Below are 15,299 nucleotides of genomic sequence, written 5' to 3'. Positions count from 1 at the left end.
AATAAAGATATAGCATGGTTCTTGTTTGACTGAAGGGATGGAGCCGCTGACGTTTGACTGACAGGGTGTTTGACAGCTCTCGCGAGATTTTTCATGTTCGCGCCTTTTTCTGTTCTTTAAATATCTGTCACCTGTGAGGGCGCTCGCGCTCCGTATAACGCTGTTACAGGTATGTGAAGTGTATATTTAAAGCCTATTCTGTAGTTTATGTAGCCAGTTTTCACCATTCAATTTTGTACCTTTGTTTTATGTTTGTAGATATAACATTGCTTTGGTCCCTCCCGATGCAGCCTAGCGAAACACGGGACCGTGTCGGGGGACTGCTGAAATTTGATGTTTTGCTTTACGGAGTTGCCATTTCAAGCCTTTGTGATTGTGAAAGCGTTTGAAACATTAAATTAAGACTCACTGAATATTTTGGTGGCTTTAAGTGTTTGCCTGCACCAGTGTTCTCTGTTACTTGCGGATGTGCAAGGGATTGCTTCTTCTTTGGTTAGACTTCAATTACCCCAATACTGACTGGGTAAGTGAAACATCAGGGCATGCTAGAAAGATAAAGTACCTGGATGAAATAAGAGATAGTGTTATGAAGAAATTGGTTCAGGAGCCGAGAGAGGGAGCAATTTTAGATCTAATTCTCAGTGAAGCACAGGATTTGGTGAGGCAGGTAACATGGTGGGGGCACTTGGCAATAGTGCTAAACTTTCAAAAGGGAAACTTTGATAAAATGAGAAAAATAGTTAGAAAAAGACTGAAAGGTGCAGCTACAAAGAAAAAGTGCACAACAAGCGTGGACATTGTTAAAAAAAAATACCATCCTAGAAGCACAAAAAAGATGTATTCCATGCATTAAGAAAGGTGGAAGGAAGGCAAAACGATTACTGGCATGGTTAAAAGGTGAGGTGAAAGAGGCTATTTTAGCCAAAAGATCATTCAAAAATTGCAAGAAAGATCATCAGAAGAAGATAGGACAAAGCATAAACATTGGCAAGTTAAATGTAAGACATTGATAAGACAGACTAAGAGAGAATTTGAAAGGAAGTTGGCCATAGAGGCAAAAACTCATAATAAAAACTTTAAAAAATATGTCCGAAGCAGAAAGCCTGTAAGGGAATCGGTTGGACCACTGGATGATCAAGGGGTTAAAGGGGTACTTAGGGAAGATAAGGCCATCAGAGAAAGATTACATGATTTCTTTGCTTCGGTGTTTACTGAAGAGATACCAGATTCCGAGAAGATTTTTATGGATAATTATTCAGATCAACTGAACCAAATCATGGTGAACCTGGAAGATGTGGTAGGCCTGATTGACAAACTGAAGAGTAGTAATTCACCTGGACAAGATGGTATACACCCCAGGGTTCTGAAGGAACTCAAAAATGAAATTTCAGACAGGTTACAAATTTTTGCTAATAGATCATTAAAATCATCTGATGTACCTGAATACTGGAAGATGGCCAAAGTAACCCTTATATTTAAAAAGGGATCCAGGGGTGATCCGGGAAACTACAGATTAATGAGCCTGACTTCAGTGCCCAGAAAAATCATGGAAACTGTTATAAAGAATACAATCACAAAATATTTAAATAGACATGGTTTGAAGGGACACAGCCAGCATGGATTTACCCAAGGGAAGTCTTGCCTCACAAATCTCCTACATTTTTTTGAAGGGGTGAATAAACTTGTGGACAAATGTGAACCAGTAGATGTGCTGTATTTGGATTTTCAGAAGGCGCTCGACACTCATGCATGAAAGGCTTCTAAGAAAGCAAAAAAAATCATGGGATAGGAGGTGATGTCCTTTTGTGGATTGCAAGTTGGTTAAAAGACAGGAAACAGAGTAGGATTAAAAGGTCAGTTTTCACAGTGGAGAAAGATAAACAGTGGAGTGCCTCAGGGATCTGTACTGGTCTGGTGCTTTTTTTTGTTTGCTTTTTATATTTTATTGAATTTTTGGGAAGAACATGTAACAATTACAAAGTATTGCATTGTACAACAATAAACCATAAACCAATAATTGAACTGTAAGTTTATGACTCTTGTCTTACATTAGGTTACAAGTATATTAGGAATAACACTATTCCCCACATCCCTCTCTCCCCCCCCCCCCCCCCCATTCCTCGCTTGTGTATTCACTTAGTGTCCATCCATAGATAATGGTAGTGATGAGTAAGTCTTGAAACTCCTATACCAACACGTCTTCTCGTAAAATACAATCTCTTGCATGTTGCCAGAGTAATACATATCCTTCAGATTCTTAGAGGTATCCATCACATTAAGTCTTGGTATTGAATAAATGATGGCTATCATAGAGGTGAACAATAAAATTAAGACAAGAGAAGTAGTATGGGTAACGACCCCCCGATATTATAGCCTGTTAACGTGATACGTTCAGGATACAGATAACAATTTTCAAACAGGCAAGGTATTCCTTGTATATATTGGTAAAGTCATAAATTAAGAACCTTAAATTTTATTGAATGTTACTTGGTGATCTTAGCGGCATCTAAATCAGAATGTGCTTGGCAATTTTCTCATGCTGTACCGCCGTTAAGAAGTCCAAGCGCCTATGGACTTGCAATTTCGCTAGTATCTCTCCTAATGTTGGAATTTTTATGGATTTCCAATGTTGAGCAATAGTAATACGTACGGCTAATAAGATGTACGAACTTAGTTTTTGCTTGTTCCCACTGAGCAATTCTATGGGGGCATTTAGCGCTGATATGGGCTTTAAACTGATATTTATCTTAAATATCTGAGATAACCACTGATTTACCGCTCGCCATAATGGGGTGATCTTTTTACATTCCCACCATATGTGGTAATAAGATCCATTGTCCCCACATTCCCTCCAGCATTTTGGAGTCAAGGCTGGGTATATACAGTACAAATTTTCTGGATCAAAGTGCCACCGGTATAGCATTTTATAGCTATTTTCCTGTAGTTGGGCAGAAACCGAGCACTTACTTGCTCTGAGAAAAAATCAGGTTTCTTAATTTAGGTTGAATTTGGTCTCCCAGATCTGCTTCCCATTTTAACAAATGGGGTGGATTAGGATTATTGTCGGTAGTGAGCATAGAATATAATTTGGAAACCCCTTTGGATATGGTGTCCGCTTTGATGCACATATTCTCAAAAAGTGAGCATGTCCCTCTAAGGGTCTGGGTTTTATGCAGCTCATTAATAAAATGTCTAACTTGGGCATAAGGTAAGAAACTAGTCGACAGTAGGTCATATTTGTCCATTTGGTGGAAAGAGGATAACCAATGGGACAGTGCTATACCGGGGTACAAATTATATCGCAATGACAGAGAGGAGCAGTCGGGAGGAGGTGTGGCGCTTTATGTCCGGGATGGCATAGAGTCCAACAGGATAAACATCCTGCATGAGACTAAATACAAAATTGAATCTTTATGGGTAGAAATCCCTTGTGTATCAGGGAAGACTACAGTGATAGGGGTATACTACCGTCCACCTGGTCAAGATGGTGAGATGGACAGTGAAATGCTAAGAGAAATTAGGGAAGCTAACCAAATTGGTAGTGCAGTAATAATGGGAGACTTCAATTACCCCAATATAGACTGGGTAAATGTATCATCGGGTCACGCTAGAGAGATAACGTTCCTGGATGGAATAAATGATAGCTTTATGGAGCAATTGGTTCAGGAACCGACGAGAGAGGGAGCAATTTTAGATCTAATTCTCAGTGGAGCACAGGACTTGGTGAGAGAGGTAACGGTGGTGGGGCCACTTGGCAATAGTGATCATAATATGATCAAATTTGATTTAATGACTGGAAAAGGAACAGTGTGCAAATCCAAGGCTCTCGTGCTAAACTTTCAAAAGGGAAACTTTGATAAAATGAGAAAAATTGTTAGAAAAAAACTGAAAGGAGCAGCTACAAAAGTAAAAAATGTCCAAGAGGCGTGGTCATTGTTAAAAAATACCATTCTAGAAGCACAGTCCAGATGTATTCCACACATTAAGAAAGGTGGAAAGAAGGCAAAACGATTACCGGCATGGTTAAAAGGGGAGGTGAAAGAAGCTATTTTAGCCAAAAGATCTTCATTCAAAAATTGGAAGAAGGATCCAACAGAAGAAAATAGGATAAAGCATAAACATTGGCAAGTTAAATGTAAGACATTGATAAGACAGGCTAAGAGAGAATTTGAAAAGAAGTTGGCTGTAGAGGCAAAAACTCACAGTAAAAACTTTTTTAAATATATCCGAAGCAGAAAGCCTGTGAGGGAGTCAGTTGGACCGTTAGATGATCGAGGGGTTAAAGGGGCCCTTAGAGAAGATAAGGCCATCGCGGAAAGATTAAATGATTTCTTTGCTTCGGTGTTTACTGAAGAGGATGTTGGGGAGGTACCCGTAATGGAGAAGGTTTTCATGGGTAATGATTCAGATGGACTGAATCAAATCACGGTGAACCTAGAAGATGTGGTAGGCCTGATTGACAAACTGAAGAGTAGTAAATCACCTGGACCGGATGGTATACACCCCAGAGTTCTGAAGGAACTAAAAAATGAAATTTCAGACCTATTAGTAAAAATTTGTAACTTATCATTAAAATCATCCATTGTACCTGAAGACTGGAGGATAGCAAATGTAACCCCAATATTTAAAAAGGGCTCCAGGGGCGATCCAGGAAACTACAGACCGGTTAGCCTGACTTCAGTGCCAGGAAAAATAGTGGAAAGTGTTATAAACATCAAAATCACAGAACATATAGAAAGACATGGTTTAATGGAACAAAGTCAGCATGGCTTTACCCAGGGCAAGTCTTGCCTCACAAATCTGCTTCACTTTTTTGAAGGAGTTAATAAACATGTGGATAAAGGTGAACCGGTAGATATAGTATACTTGGATTTTCAGAAGGCGTTTGACAAAGTTCCTCATGAGAGGCTTCTAGGAAAAGTAAAAAGTCATGGGATAGGTGGCGATGTCCTTTCGTGGATTGCAAACTGGCTAAAAGACAGGAAACAGAGAGTAGGATTAAATGGGCAATTTTCTCAGTGGAAGGGAGTGGACAGTGGAGTGCCTCAGGGATCTGTATTGGGACCCTTACTGTTCAATATATTTATAAATGATCTGGAAAGAAATACGACGAGTGAGATAATCAAATTTGCAGATGACACAAAATTGTGCAGAGTAGTTAAATCACAAGCAGATTGTGATAAATTGCAGGAAGACCTTGTGAGACTGGAAAATTGGGCATCCAAATGGCAGATGAAATTTAATGTAGATAAGTGCAAGGTGATGCATATAGGGAAAAATAACCCATGCTATAATTACACGATGTTGGGTTCCATATTAGGTGCTACAACCCAAGAAAGAGATCTAGGTGTCATAGTGGATAACACATTGAAATCGTCGGTTCAGTGTGCTGCGGCAGTCAAAAAAGCAAACAGAATGTTGGGAATTATTAGAAAAGGAATGATGAATAAAACGGAAAATGTCATAATGCCTCTGTATCACTCCATGGTGAGACCGCACCTTGAATACTGTGTACAATTCTGGTCGCCGCATCTCAAAAAGATATAATTGCGATGGAGAAGGTACAGAGAAGGGCTACCAAAATGATAAGGGGAATGGAACAACTCCCCTATGAGGAAAGACTAAAGAGGTTAGGTCTTTTCAGCTTGGAGAAGAGACGACTGAGGGGGGATATGATAGAGGTGTTTAAAATCATGAGAGGTCTAGAACGGGTAGATGTGAATCGGTTATTTACTCTTTCGGATAGTAGAAGGACTAGGGGACACTCCATGAAGTTAGCATGGGGCACATTTAAAACTAATCGGAGAAAGTTCTTTTTTACTCAACGCACAATTAAACTCTGGAATTTGTTGCCAGAGAATGTGGTTCGTGCAGTTAGTATAGCTGTGTTTAAAAAAGGATTGGATAAGTTCTTGGAGGAGAAGTCCATTACCTGCTATTAAGTTCACTTAGAGAATAGCCACTGCCATTAGCAATGGATACATGGAATAGACTTAGTTTTTGGGTACTTGCCAGGTTCTTATGGCCTGGATTGGCCACTGTTGGAAACAGGATGCTGGGCTTGATGGACCCTTGGTCTGACCCAGTATGGCATTTTTTATGTTTATGTTCTTTATGTTATGTTATTAACTGTGCCAAGGTCATTATCTCCCCTCCCTGGATCACATGCCCAAGCGAAGTAATACCCTTGAGGTGTCATTCCCGGAAAGCCTCTGATTGGTGACCGAATATAAACTGTGTATTATGGGCTAGGGAAGTTTGATAGTAAGAGATGTTCACCCACCACTTTACGTTTCCTTCGGTTCCATAGCCTGAGTGTGGTTTCTAACGACCACGGTAGGCATTTAACAAGTGTCCAGGTACGTTTGGGTTGCCAAGGCATGGCGGCCATGGGCATTGTACCAATCATTATTTGACCTGCCTTGACCCACTGTTTGGGGTGACTTACTTTAGTCATATCGATCACAGCTTTCAGTTGAGCAGCTACATAATAGTTTTGTAAATTTGGTACCCCTAACCCGCCCCATTTTCTATTCAGGTAAAGAATGTGCCTGGCTACCCTCGGGGGACGACGGCGCCATATGAAATCAAAGATTTTCTTTTGTGTTTTGCACAAAAAAGTTGTGGAAAGAAGAATTGGCAGAGTTGTAAACAAATACAGGAATCGTGGCAAAACATTCATTTTAATTATTGCGATTCGACCGAGCCATGTAAAGGACCCCTTGTGCCATTTATCCAGATCTCGATCAATGGCTTTAGAAAGTAGCGTATAGTTAAGAGCGTGAAGATCATCCAAGTTAGCGTTGATATGGACTCCCAGATATTTCAATGCTTTTTTTGCCCACCTAAAAGAGAATATTCTGGAAATATGGAGTATCTCATGCTGGGGTAAATTAATACTTAACTCGGCTTTTCCATATTCACTTTAAATCCGGAAACACTGCTGAACCTATTTAATTCGATTTCTACCTCTACTAGTGATTGGGCGGGATATGATAGAGTAAACATGATGTCATCTGCAAATAGTGATAGTTTAAATTTATTTATTTATTTTTATTTTTAATTTTTATATACCGAGGTTCTTATAGAGACTATAAATCACTCCGGTTTACATATAACGATAAACTGCCAACAGAGATAAGGGGGCTTTACATAGAACAGTGGTACATATGGAACATTATAACTGGATGACAATTTAACATAATGATAATCAATAATATAGAATCCTTGAGGGGGATTCCCAAAATACCTTCTGACCTTCTAATTCTATTGGCGAATGGTTCAAGAAAAATGGCAAATAATAATGGGGATAAAGGGCAACCCTGTCGAGTGCCTCTCCCAATGGCAAAATTATCTCCATATCCTCCATTGACCTTAACTGCTGCTTGCGGTGTATTATAAAGTTGGAGGATCCATTGTAAAAAAAAAAAAAAAGGCCCTAATTTCATTTTGGTTAGAGTTTGAAACAGGAAAGGCCAATGGACCATATCGAAGGCCTTCTCTGCGTCTATGGACAGCAATACTGCGGGTATGCTCTCCCTCTTAGCCCACCATACTAGATCCAAAATTTTCCGTACATTGTCGGCCGCCATCCTATGAGACACAAAACCCACTTGGTCCGATTGTACTAGATAAGGTAAGATATTTATTTAGCCTCATTGCTAGTATTTTAGCTAAGATTTTTAAGTCTTGGTTTATTAGGGAGATTGGTCTGTATGAGCCACATAATGTGGGGTCTCTGCCAGGTTTAGGCAATACCGTTATCCCTGCTGTGTTGGATTGGGCATATAGGGATCTACCATCACGAATGTAATTGAAGAATTCCACAAGGTGAGGTGCCAAGCACTCCGATAACATTTTGTAGTATTCTCCAGGTAGTCCATCCAACCCTGGTGATTTACCATTTTTTAAAGATTTGATTACAAGTGTAACTTCTGCTTTTGTTATAGGATTATCTATATCTTGTTGTTGTTCTGGAGTTAACATGGGGAGATCCAGATTCTCCAAATAATCCTGAATATCCTGAAGTTTAATCTGGGTATTAGAGCTGTACAGAGAGGCATAAAAATCTGTGACATTTTCTAATGTCTATAGGGTTCCTAGTTATTTGGTCATTGGAAGTTTTGATTTTAGTTATTATGCTTTGTGCTATACTGGCCTTCATCTGCCGGGCTAAGAGCTTTCCCGCCTTATCACTGCCTTCAAAATATTTTTGTTGCGTTCTTTCTAGATTGTAAGCCAGTTGGGTATCATCTAGGGTAGTTAATTTAAGTCTGGCCTCTGTTAATAGCCTATAAATGTTCGGTGACTGGGTTTGGTAGTGTTCATTAGATAGTCCCCTAATTTCTGTTATCAACTATTGTCGCTTGCTTTCCCTCTCCCGTTTGACCGCTGTTGCTTTGGCTCTGCAATGCCCTCTAGCTACCGCTTTCGAGCATTCCCAGAGACTTCTCAGAGAAGTCGCTGTAGTTTCATTAATTTGAAAGTATTCTATTAATTGGCTAGACAGGTGTTGAATAAAAGTTTTTTGTTTTAATAGGGAGGTGTTAAGCTGCCAGAAGGATTGTCCCCCTTGACCTCCTTGGGTCACTAACTCGAGCCAAACCATCCCATGATCCGACCAAGTAATCTGCTCTCTCTCGCTTTGTTGAATTTTTTATACTAAGCACTTATCCACTAGTAAGTAATTAATGCGAGAGTAGGAATTGTGAGGTTTCCAGTAAAATGTATATGTTCTGGTTTTTGGATTATTATGACGCCAGATGTCCACCAGGTGCCCATCCTTTATTGCCTCTCGAAGTATGGCTCTAGCTTTCTGCCCTTGAGATGGTATGGGTATACTGCTCTGGTATGAGTTGTCAAGGTCTGGCTGTGGTGTGATATTAAAGTCACCTCCCCATAACACATTCCCCTCTACATGTTTATCCAGTAAGAGTTGTATTGTATGCAAAATTCTGCTTGATTATGGGTAGGGGCATAAACTGACAATAGTGAATACATATCTCTGCCAACTTTGATTTTTAGAAAGACATATCTGCCTTTATCATTTACTATTTGCTCCATCAAATCAAATAAAATGGTTGATGAGATGAGAATACCTGTCCCTGTATATTTGTTAGCTTTCCCTGCTGCAGCTAAATACACATAGGGAAAGTCACGAAAGGATATCAGACGCTCATGTCTTTTCCTTATGTGCGTTTCCTTTAGAAAAACAATAGTAATCTTAAATCTCTTAAGGTCTCTCTGTAATAGATACCTTTTTCTATAAGTATTTAGACTCTTAACATTTAGTGTAGCTATTCTAATTGCCATAGATTATACTGTTATAATAGGTAGTTATTAGAATAGACAGACATGAGACTCACGCCATCCCTCATGATTTCATCCCTGCAGCAACATGACTGGCATTATAGAGTGGCGTTTCTAATAGGGTCAGCTACCATTTATGTAGGATCGTTTCCCTTTTGTAACTGCAAGGTAGTGTTTCCCCATTTTCCCTGCGTGATCCGGAACACCACTGCCACGGATCCCTTGGTATGAGAACTCGCCATTTCGTGCAAGGAGCTCCTATCTCCCACCCCCCTCCCCACCCAAGTGTATACAATATAAACACATTAAAGTTAGCAAAGATACCCGATGCCAAAACTTAATATTATTAAGTAAACTATAAACTGCGCCCTCTGTACGAACTCCAACGAAAGTCAATACTGAAGCTTGAGATTTTACCAGATCCTTTCCACCTCACTGTTTTTATATCTTCTGTCCTCTTACTGCTGTGTTTGTTGTGGAAAGCAGAGCTGTCTGTGTGAGTGAAAGTATCCGGTTCTGTAGCCCAGATTGCTACGCGGGTTTAACCTTGAACGATATACTCTCTGGTAAGCCGCTGTGTTCGTGAGCCGCTCAGCCCACTGCCATTTTGAAACTGTGATAGATCGTGACTTGGGAGCCTCAGTCGGTTGCGCAGGAAGCTCTAGCGAAATGCCAGCATCATAAAAAGCTGGTATGGAGTCAGAAATCTTTATGTGATAAGTTTTACCCGCGTGTTGAAAGGATAATGCAGATGGAAAGTTCCATCGGTATTTAATTTCTGCTCTCCATAATGCCTCCGTTACCAAGCGTAGATCATTAAACGTGCTCGCGGCGAGGTCCTGGAACACTGCGACCTCTGTATTTTGCCAGTCCCAGAATTTTTTCTTGCGCTCAATGGCCAATAATTTCTCCTTCTGGGTGAAGCTTTGAAAGTTTAAGATCAGGTCTCTCGGCCTGTTCTCTCTCCGCGCTCCAAGAGCCCGGTGGGCTCGCTCAGTGAGAATGGCAGGTGTCTCTTCATCCCCTCTCTGCCTCTCTGCTCACTCTCTGGGGACAATTGGGTCCAGAGGAAACTACAGAAAGCCTTGGCTGTGGCCATGCTATCCTCATATTCCTTGGTTTCCGGGATCCTGCGAAGTCTAATATTATGGCACCTCGATCTGTTCTCCAGATCTTCTAGCTTTTCAGTGATCAAAGCAATTTCTGAAATAGTCTCATTTTTTTTTCTAGGTCTTTTATATTCGCGTCGTGATCCTCAATGCGAGTATCTAGCTCGTCGACTCCATGCCCCAGAGCTAAGTCGTCGTCTCTGAGCTCCGCAAATGAGGCCAACAACTCACGCTTATTATTTTTTATTTCGTTGCGGAGATCTATGAACCACTCGCATTTGGGATTTAGTTGGTAGATCCGCCATATTCGGCATACAGTCCACCGTTGGCTGGGGGGACAAAATCGTGGCCTCCACATCTAGCCCTTCCCCCTCTCCCACCACGCATTCGGCTAATTCAGTCCCTGCCTTCCTGGCATCCACAGCCATTCTTGTAAAGGAGAACTTCTGCAACTCACTTTTTTTCTTCGTAGTCATCGGAATGCGTGTTAAATACAAGATCTGCGCGATTTGGCACACTTTTAAGTAAGTCTTACTGGCGTTATCGGGTTGCTTAGGTGGGCAATCTCGGGAGCTACCGAGTTAAGCAGCCATCTTGCCTCGTGGCAAACAGCGCCCCTGATCTGGTGCTATTTAATATATTTATAAATGGTCTGGAAAAGGGTACAAGTGAGGTTATCAAATTTGTGGATGACACAAAATTATACAGAGTAGTTAAATCTCAAGCGGATTGTGATGAATTGCAGGAGGATCTTGCGAGACTGGAAGACTGGGCTTCCAAATGGCAGATGAAATTTAACGTGGACAAGTGCAAGGGAATGCATATAGGGAAAAATAACCCATGCTGTAGTTACGCAATGTTAGGTTCTATCTTAGGCGTTACCACCCAGGAAAGATCTAGGAGTCATAGTGGATCATACATTGAAACAGTCGGCCCAGTGTGTTGTGGCAATCAAAAAAGCAAACAGAATGTTAGGAATTATTCAGAAGGGAATGGAAAATAAAACGGAGGATGTCATAATGCCTCTGTATCGCTTCATAGTGAGATCACACCTTGAATACTGTGTGCAGTTCTGGTCGCCGCATCTCAAAAAGGATATAGTTGCATTGGAGAATGTGCAAAGAAGAACGACCAAAATAAGGGGCATGGAACGGCTGCCCTATGAGGAAAGGCTAAAGAAGTTAAGGCTGTTTAGTTTGGAGAAGACACAACTGAGGGGGGATATGATAGAAGTCTACAAAATCATGAAAGGTATTGAACAAGTTAATGTAAATCTGTTATTTACTCTCTCAGATAATAGAAGACCAAGGGGCACTCCTTGAAGTTAGCAAGTAGCTCATTTAGAACAAATCGAAGAAAATTATTTTTCACTCAGTACAAAGTTAAGCTCTGGAATTCATTGCCAGAGGATGTGGTTACAGCAGTTAGCGTAACTGGGTTTAAAAAAAGTTTTGGATAAGTTCCTAAAGGGTAAAGCCATAAACTGCTATGACTGTAATTAATAAGCAATAGTAGGTACTTGCCAGGTACTTGTGACTTGGATTGGCCACTGTTGGAAACAGGATACTGGGCTTGATGGACCCTTGATCTGATCCAGTATGGCATATCTTATGTTCTTATGAGTGAGCGCCAAGGTCAGTATTCAAAAGGTACTAGGGAACTCAAAAAGAGGAACACAGGCAAGATTAGGTGAAGCTGAAGGAAACTAAAATTAGGATGGTGGAAGCTTGAGTGAAAGAAAAGATTATCACAGAGGTAAAAGCATGGTGACAAAACATTTTTTCAGATAGCTTAGAGAAGGGAGGAAGACCAGAGGATGCACTGAAAGACTGAAAGGAGACAAGGAGCAAGGTGTGGAGAAAGATGAAGAAATAGAAGTATTTAACAATTACTTCAGTTTGGTTTTCACTAAGGAAGACACTAGAGAAAGTTCACTGCTGGCTAGCAAGAGTACAGATAAGAGTGGTATAGATACATCCCCATATACTGAAAAGAGTATTTAGGAGAAACTAGGCACACTGAAAGTGGACAAGGCCATGAGGCCAGATGAGAAATATCCTGGAAAGTAAGGAGCTCCAAAAAGTACTGGTGGGTTCACCAAGTACCTGTTCAATAGGTTCTTGGAGATGAGAGTAGTGCCGCAAGACTGAAGAAGGGTGGTTGTGGGTCCTGCTTCACAAAAGTGGCAGCAGGGAGGAGGCTGGAAACTATAGGCCAGTTAGCCTTATTTTGGTGGTCGGAAAATTAATGGAGAGAGTACTTCAGGAAAGGATAATGAACTATATGCAATCCAATGGGTTACAGGATCTGAGACAATGTGGTTTTTACCAGCGGAAGGCCTTGTCAAACAAATCTGATTGATTTCTTTGATTGAGTGACTAGAGAATTGGATCAAGGAAGGCATTTGATACAGTCTCACATAGAAGGGAGTGGATCCCAAGGTGGTGGAATGAATTACAAATTAGCTGACTGATAGATGCCAGTGAGTAGTACTAAATGGAACTTATTCTGAAGAAAGAAGAGTGAAAATTGAATTCCTCAAGAATCTGTCTGGGACTGGTTCAGTTTAATATCTTTGTGAGTGATATTGTGGAAGGATCAGAAGGTAATATTTGTCTTTGTGTAGAAGTCACTAAGATCTGCAACAAAGTGGAGACACCTGAAAGAGCAGAGAGAAGTAGTAGTAACCTAGGAAAGCATGACAAGTGGTCAAAGGTTTGGCAGTTGGGATTCAATGCAAAAAAGTGCAGTTATGCATGTGGGGTATGGCTATGTGTGTTGGGGGCCATGTGTGTTGGGGGATGAAAGACTGATATGCATGGACTGAGAGACCTGGGGGTGATAGTGTCTGATGATTTGAGGGTGGTGAAGCAATGTGACAAGGTAGTGGCTAAGGCCAGAGGGATGCTGGGCTGCATAGAGTGAGGAATAACCAGCAGGAAAAAGGAGGTGATAGTGCCCTCACCTGGAGTACTGTGTTCAATTCTAGAGACCTCATCTCAAAAAGCATAAGAATAGAATGGAAGCAGTTCAGAGAAAGGCAATCAAAATGGTGTGGAGTCTGCACGGAAAGCCATAAGAGATGAGACTGAAGGATCTTAATACGTACACCCTGGGTGAGAGGAGCCACAGGGGAGATATGATAGAATTTCAAATACCTGAAAGGAATTAATTATGTGCAAAAATCAAATATATTCTGATGGAAAGGAAGCTGTAAAACTAGAGACCACGATATGAAACTCCAAGGGAGAAGATTCAGGAACAATGTGAGGAAATATTTCTTCACAGAAAGGGTGGTAGATGCATAGAATGCCCTCCCGGAAAAGGTGGCAAAGAGGAGAATGGTAACTGAATTCAAAGTGTTTGGGACAAACACAGAGAATCCCTGCTGGCTTGAGAATGGAAATGAAGAAATGTGACAATTTTTCTGCTACACCTATAGTTTACATTTAGGCTTGGGGTGGCCTCCATGGAGCAGCAGTTGCTATCACTGTAGTGCTAAAGTAAAAAAAAAAGAAAAGAAAAGAAAGAAAGAAAGAAAATAAAGAAAAAAAATTGCTGGGCAGTCTGGATGGATCATTTTAGTCTATCTGCCAGTCACTATGCTACTATATTACTATGTTTACAAAGTTAGTTTTCCAATGCCCTCACCACATCTAGTGCTTGCCTCTGATCTAATTCTTTGTTCATCCAATCAAAGAAATTGATCAGATTTGTTTGACATTATCTAGTAACACCATGCTGCTTCACTAATCTTTCAAAACTAATCTAGAGTTTATATATCATCTTTCTGGTCCATCAACGGATTAACCAATGCGGTTTACAACAAAAAAAAAAAAAGTAATCAAATACATTATAAAGGTATACAATCAGATATGCAATACAAAGTCAAATGCACCCAAATGAAATACATAAATACATATTCACATAAATCTTAAATATATATAAATCCAATATATTACTAAAAAAAAAAAAAATGCAAACAATGTATAAACCCCCAAACACCAAAAGACCTGCTCAACCCCTTCTCTCATTAATGGGTTGAACAGCCAAATACATACTCAATAAAAAATACAATATAAAATTATACTAATCAATGCAGATTAGAATAAAAAAATTGTAGAGTAAATTTCTCTGCCATCATTAAAATACCCTCCAAACTATCTTAACCTCTCAGACAAATGGAATAGACTTTCCTGTTCCTCCCAAAGGGGTATTTTCTTCTCCCCCCCCCCCCCCCAGAGCCAACTCGCTTAAGAGAGCCGACCTGGAAGTCGTCAGTGGGAGGAACAAACCCACTTGCTCAGCAACAGATAGGGCATCAGGCAGAGCAGAAGGATGGAGCAGTAAAGTGAAATAGGCCTTGAACTTGGAGCTCTCGACAGCATAACGTAGTTGACTCCTGCAGAGTTTTCTTCTTGGCTGGCATCTACCGCCCACAGCTGAGGTTCCTCATAGGACAGCAAGCTAATTTTAAAGGGAACCTTATTACAGTTTCTCTTTGAAAATCCCATTGGCATGCACAATACAGGTATAAAGTAGCTGTGTTCTTTGCGCCTGCATTCTCTCTTTTAGAAAGGTAGATGCTATTGCTAATACAGCCCTCTAGAACTACTCCCGTCTCCAAAGACTGACTGAACAGAGCCATCAGAAGAGCTGTCAGAACCTCTCCAAGCTCTCTCAATATCGTAGAACGTACCCCATCTGACCCCATTACCTTGCCCACTTTCAGTTTTGCTTGTTCCATGCACATACGTCCGTAAATAGAGTGATATTTATTTCGCCATATATATTTCTGATAACTAGAGGTCCTTCTTCACTTCCTTCTTCATGAACACCAAACAAAAAGATTTGTTTTGTGTTTCTGCTTTTTTTCTCATC

General features: G+C 40.5%; 1 protein-coding gene across 5 annotated transcripts in view; it reads right to left on the bottom strand.

The window, feature by feature from the left end:
• Window positions 1-15,299, bottom strand: part of CDC37L1 (cell division cycle 37 like 1) — a 102,791-nt gene that overhangs the window by 8,344 nt on the left and 79,148 nt on the right. The window lies entirely within an intron of this gene.

This window comes from Rhinatrema bivittatum, chromosome 1 (assembly GCF_901001135.1).
Source record: "Rhinatrema bivittatum chromosome 1, aRhiBiv1.1, whole genome shotgun sequence".
Taxonomy (NCBI): Eukaryota; Metazoa; Chordata; class Amphibia; order Gymnophiona; family Rhinatrematidae; genus Rhinatrema; species Rhinatrema bivittatum.
The sequence above is the reverse complement of the archived record's forward strand: the minus strand, read 5'-3'. Positions and strand labels throughout refer to the sequence as shown.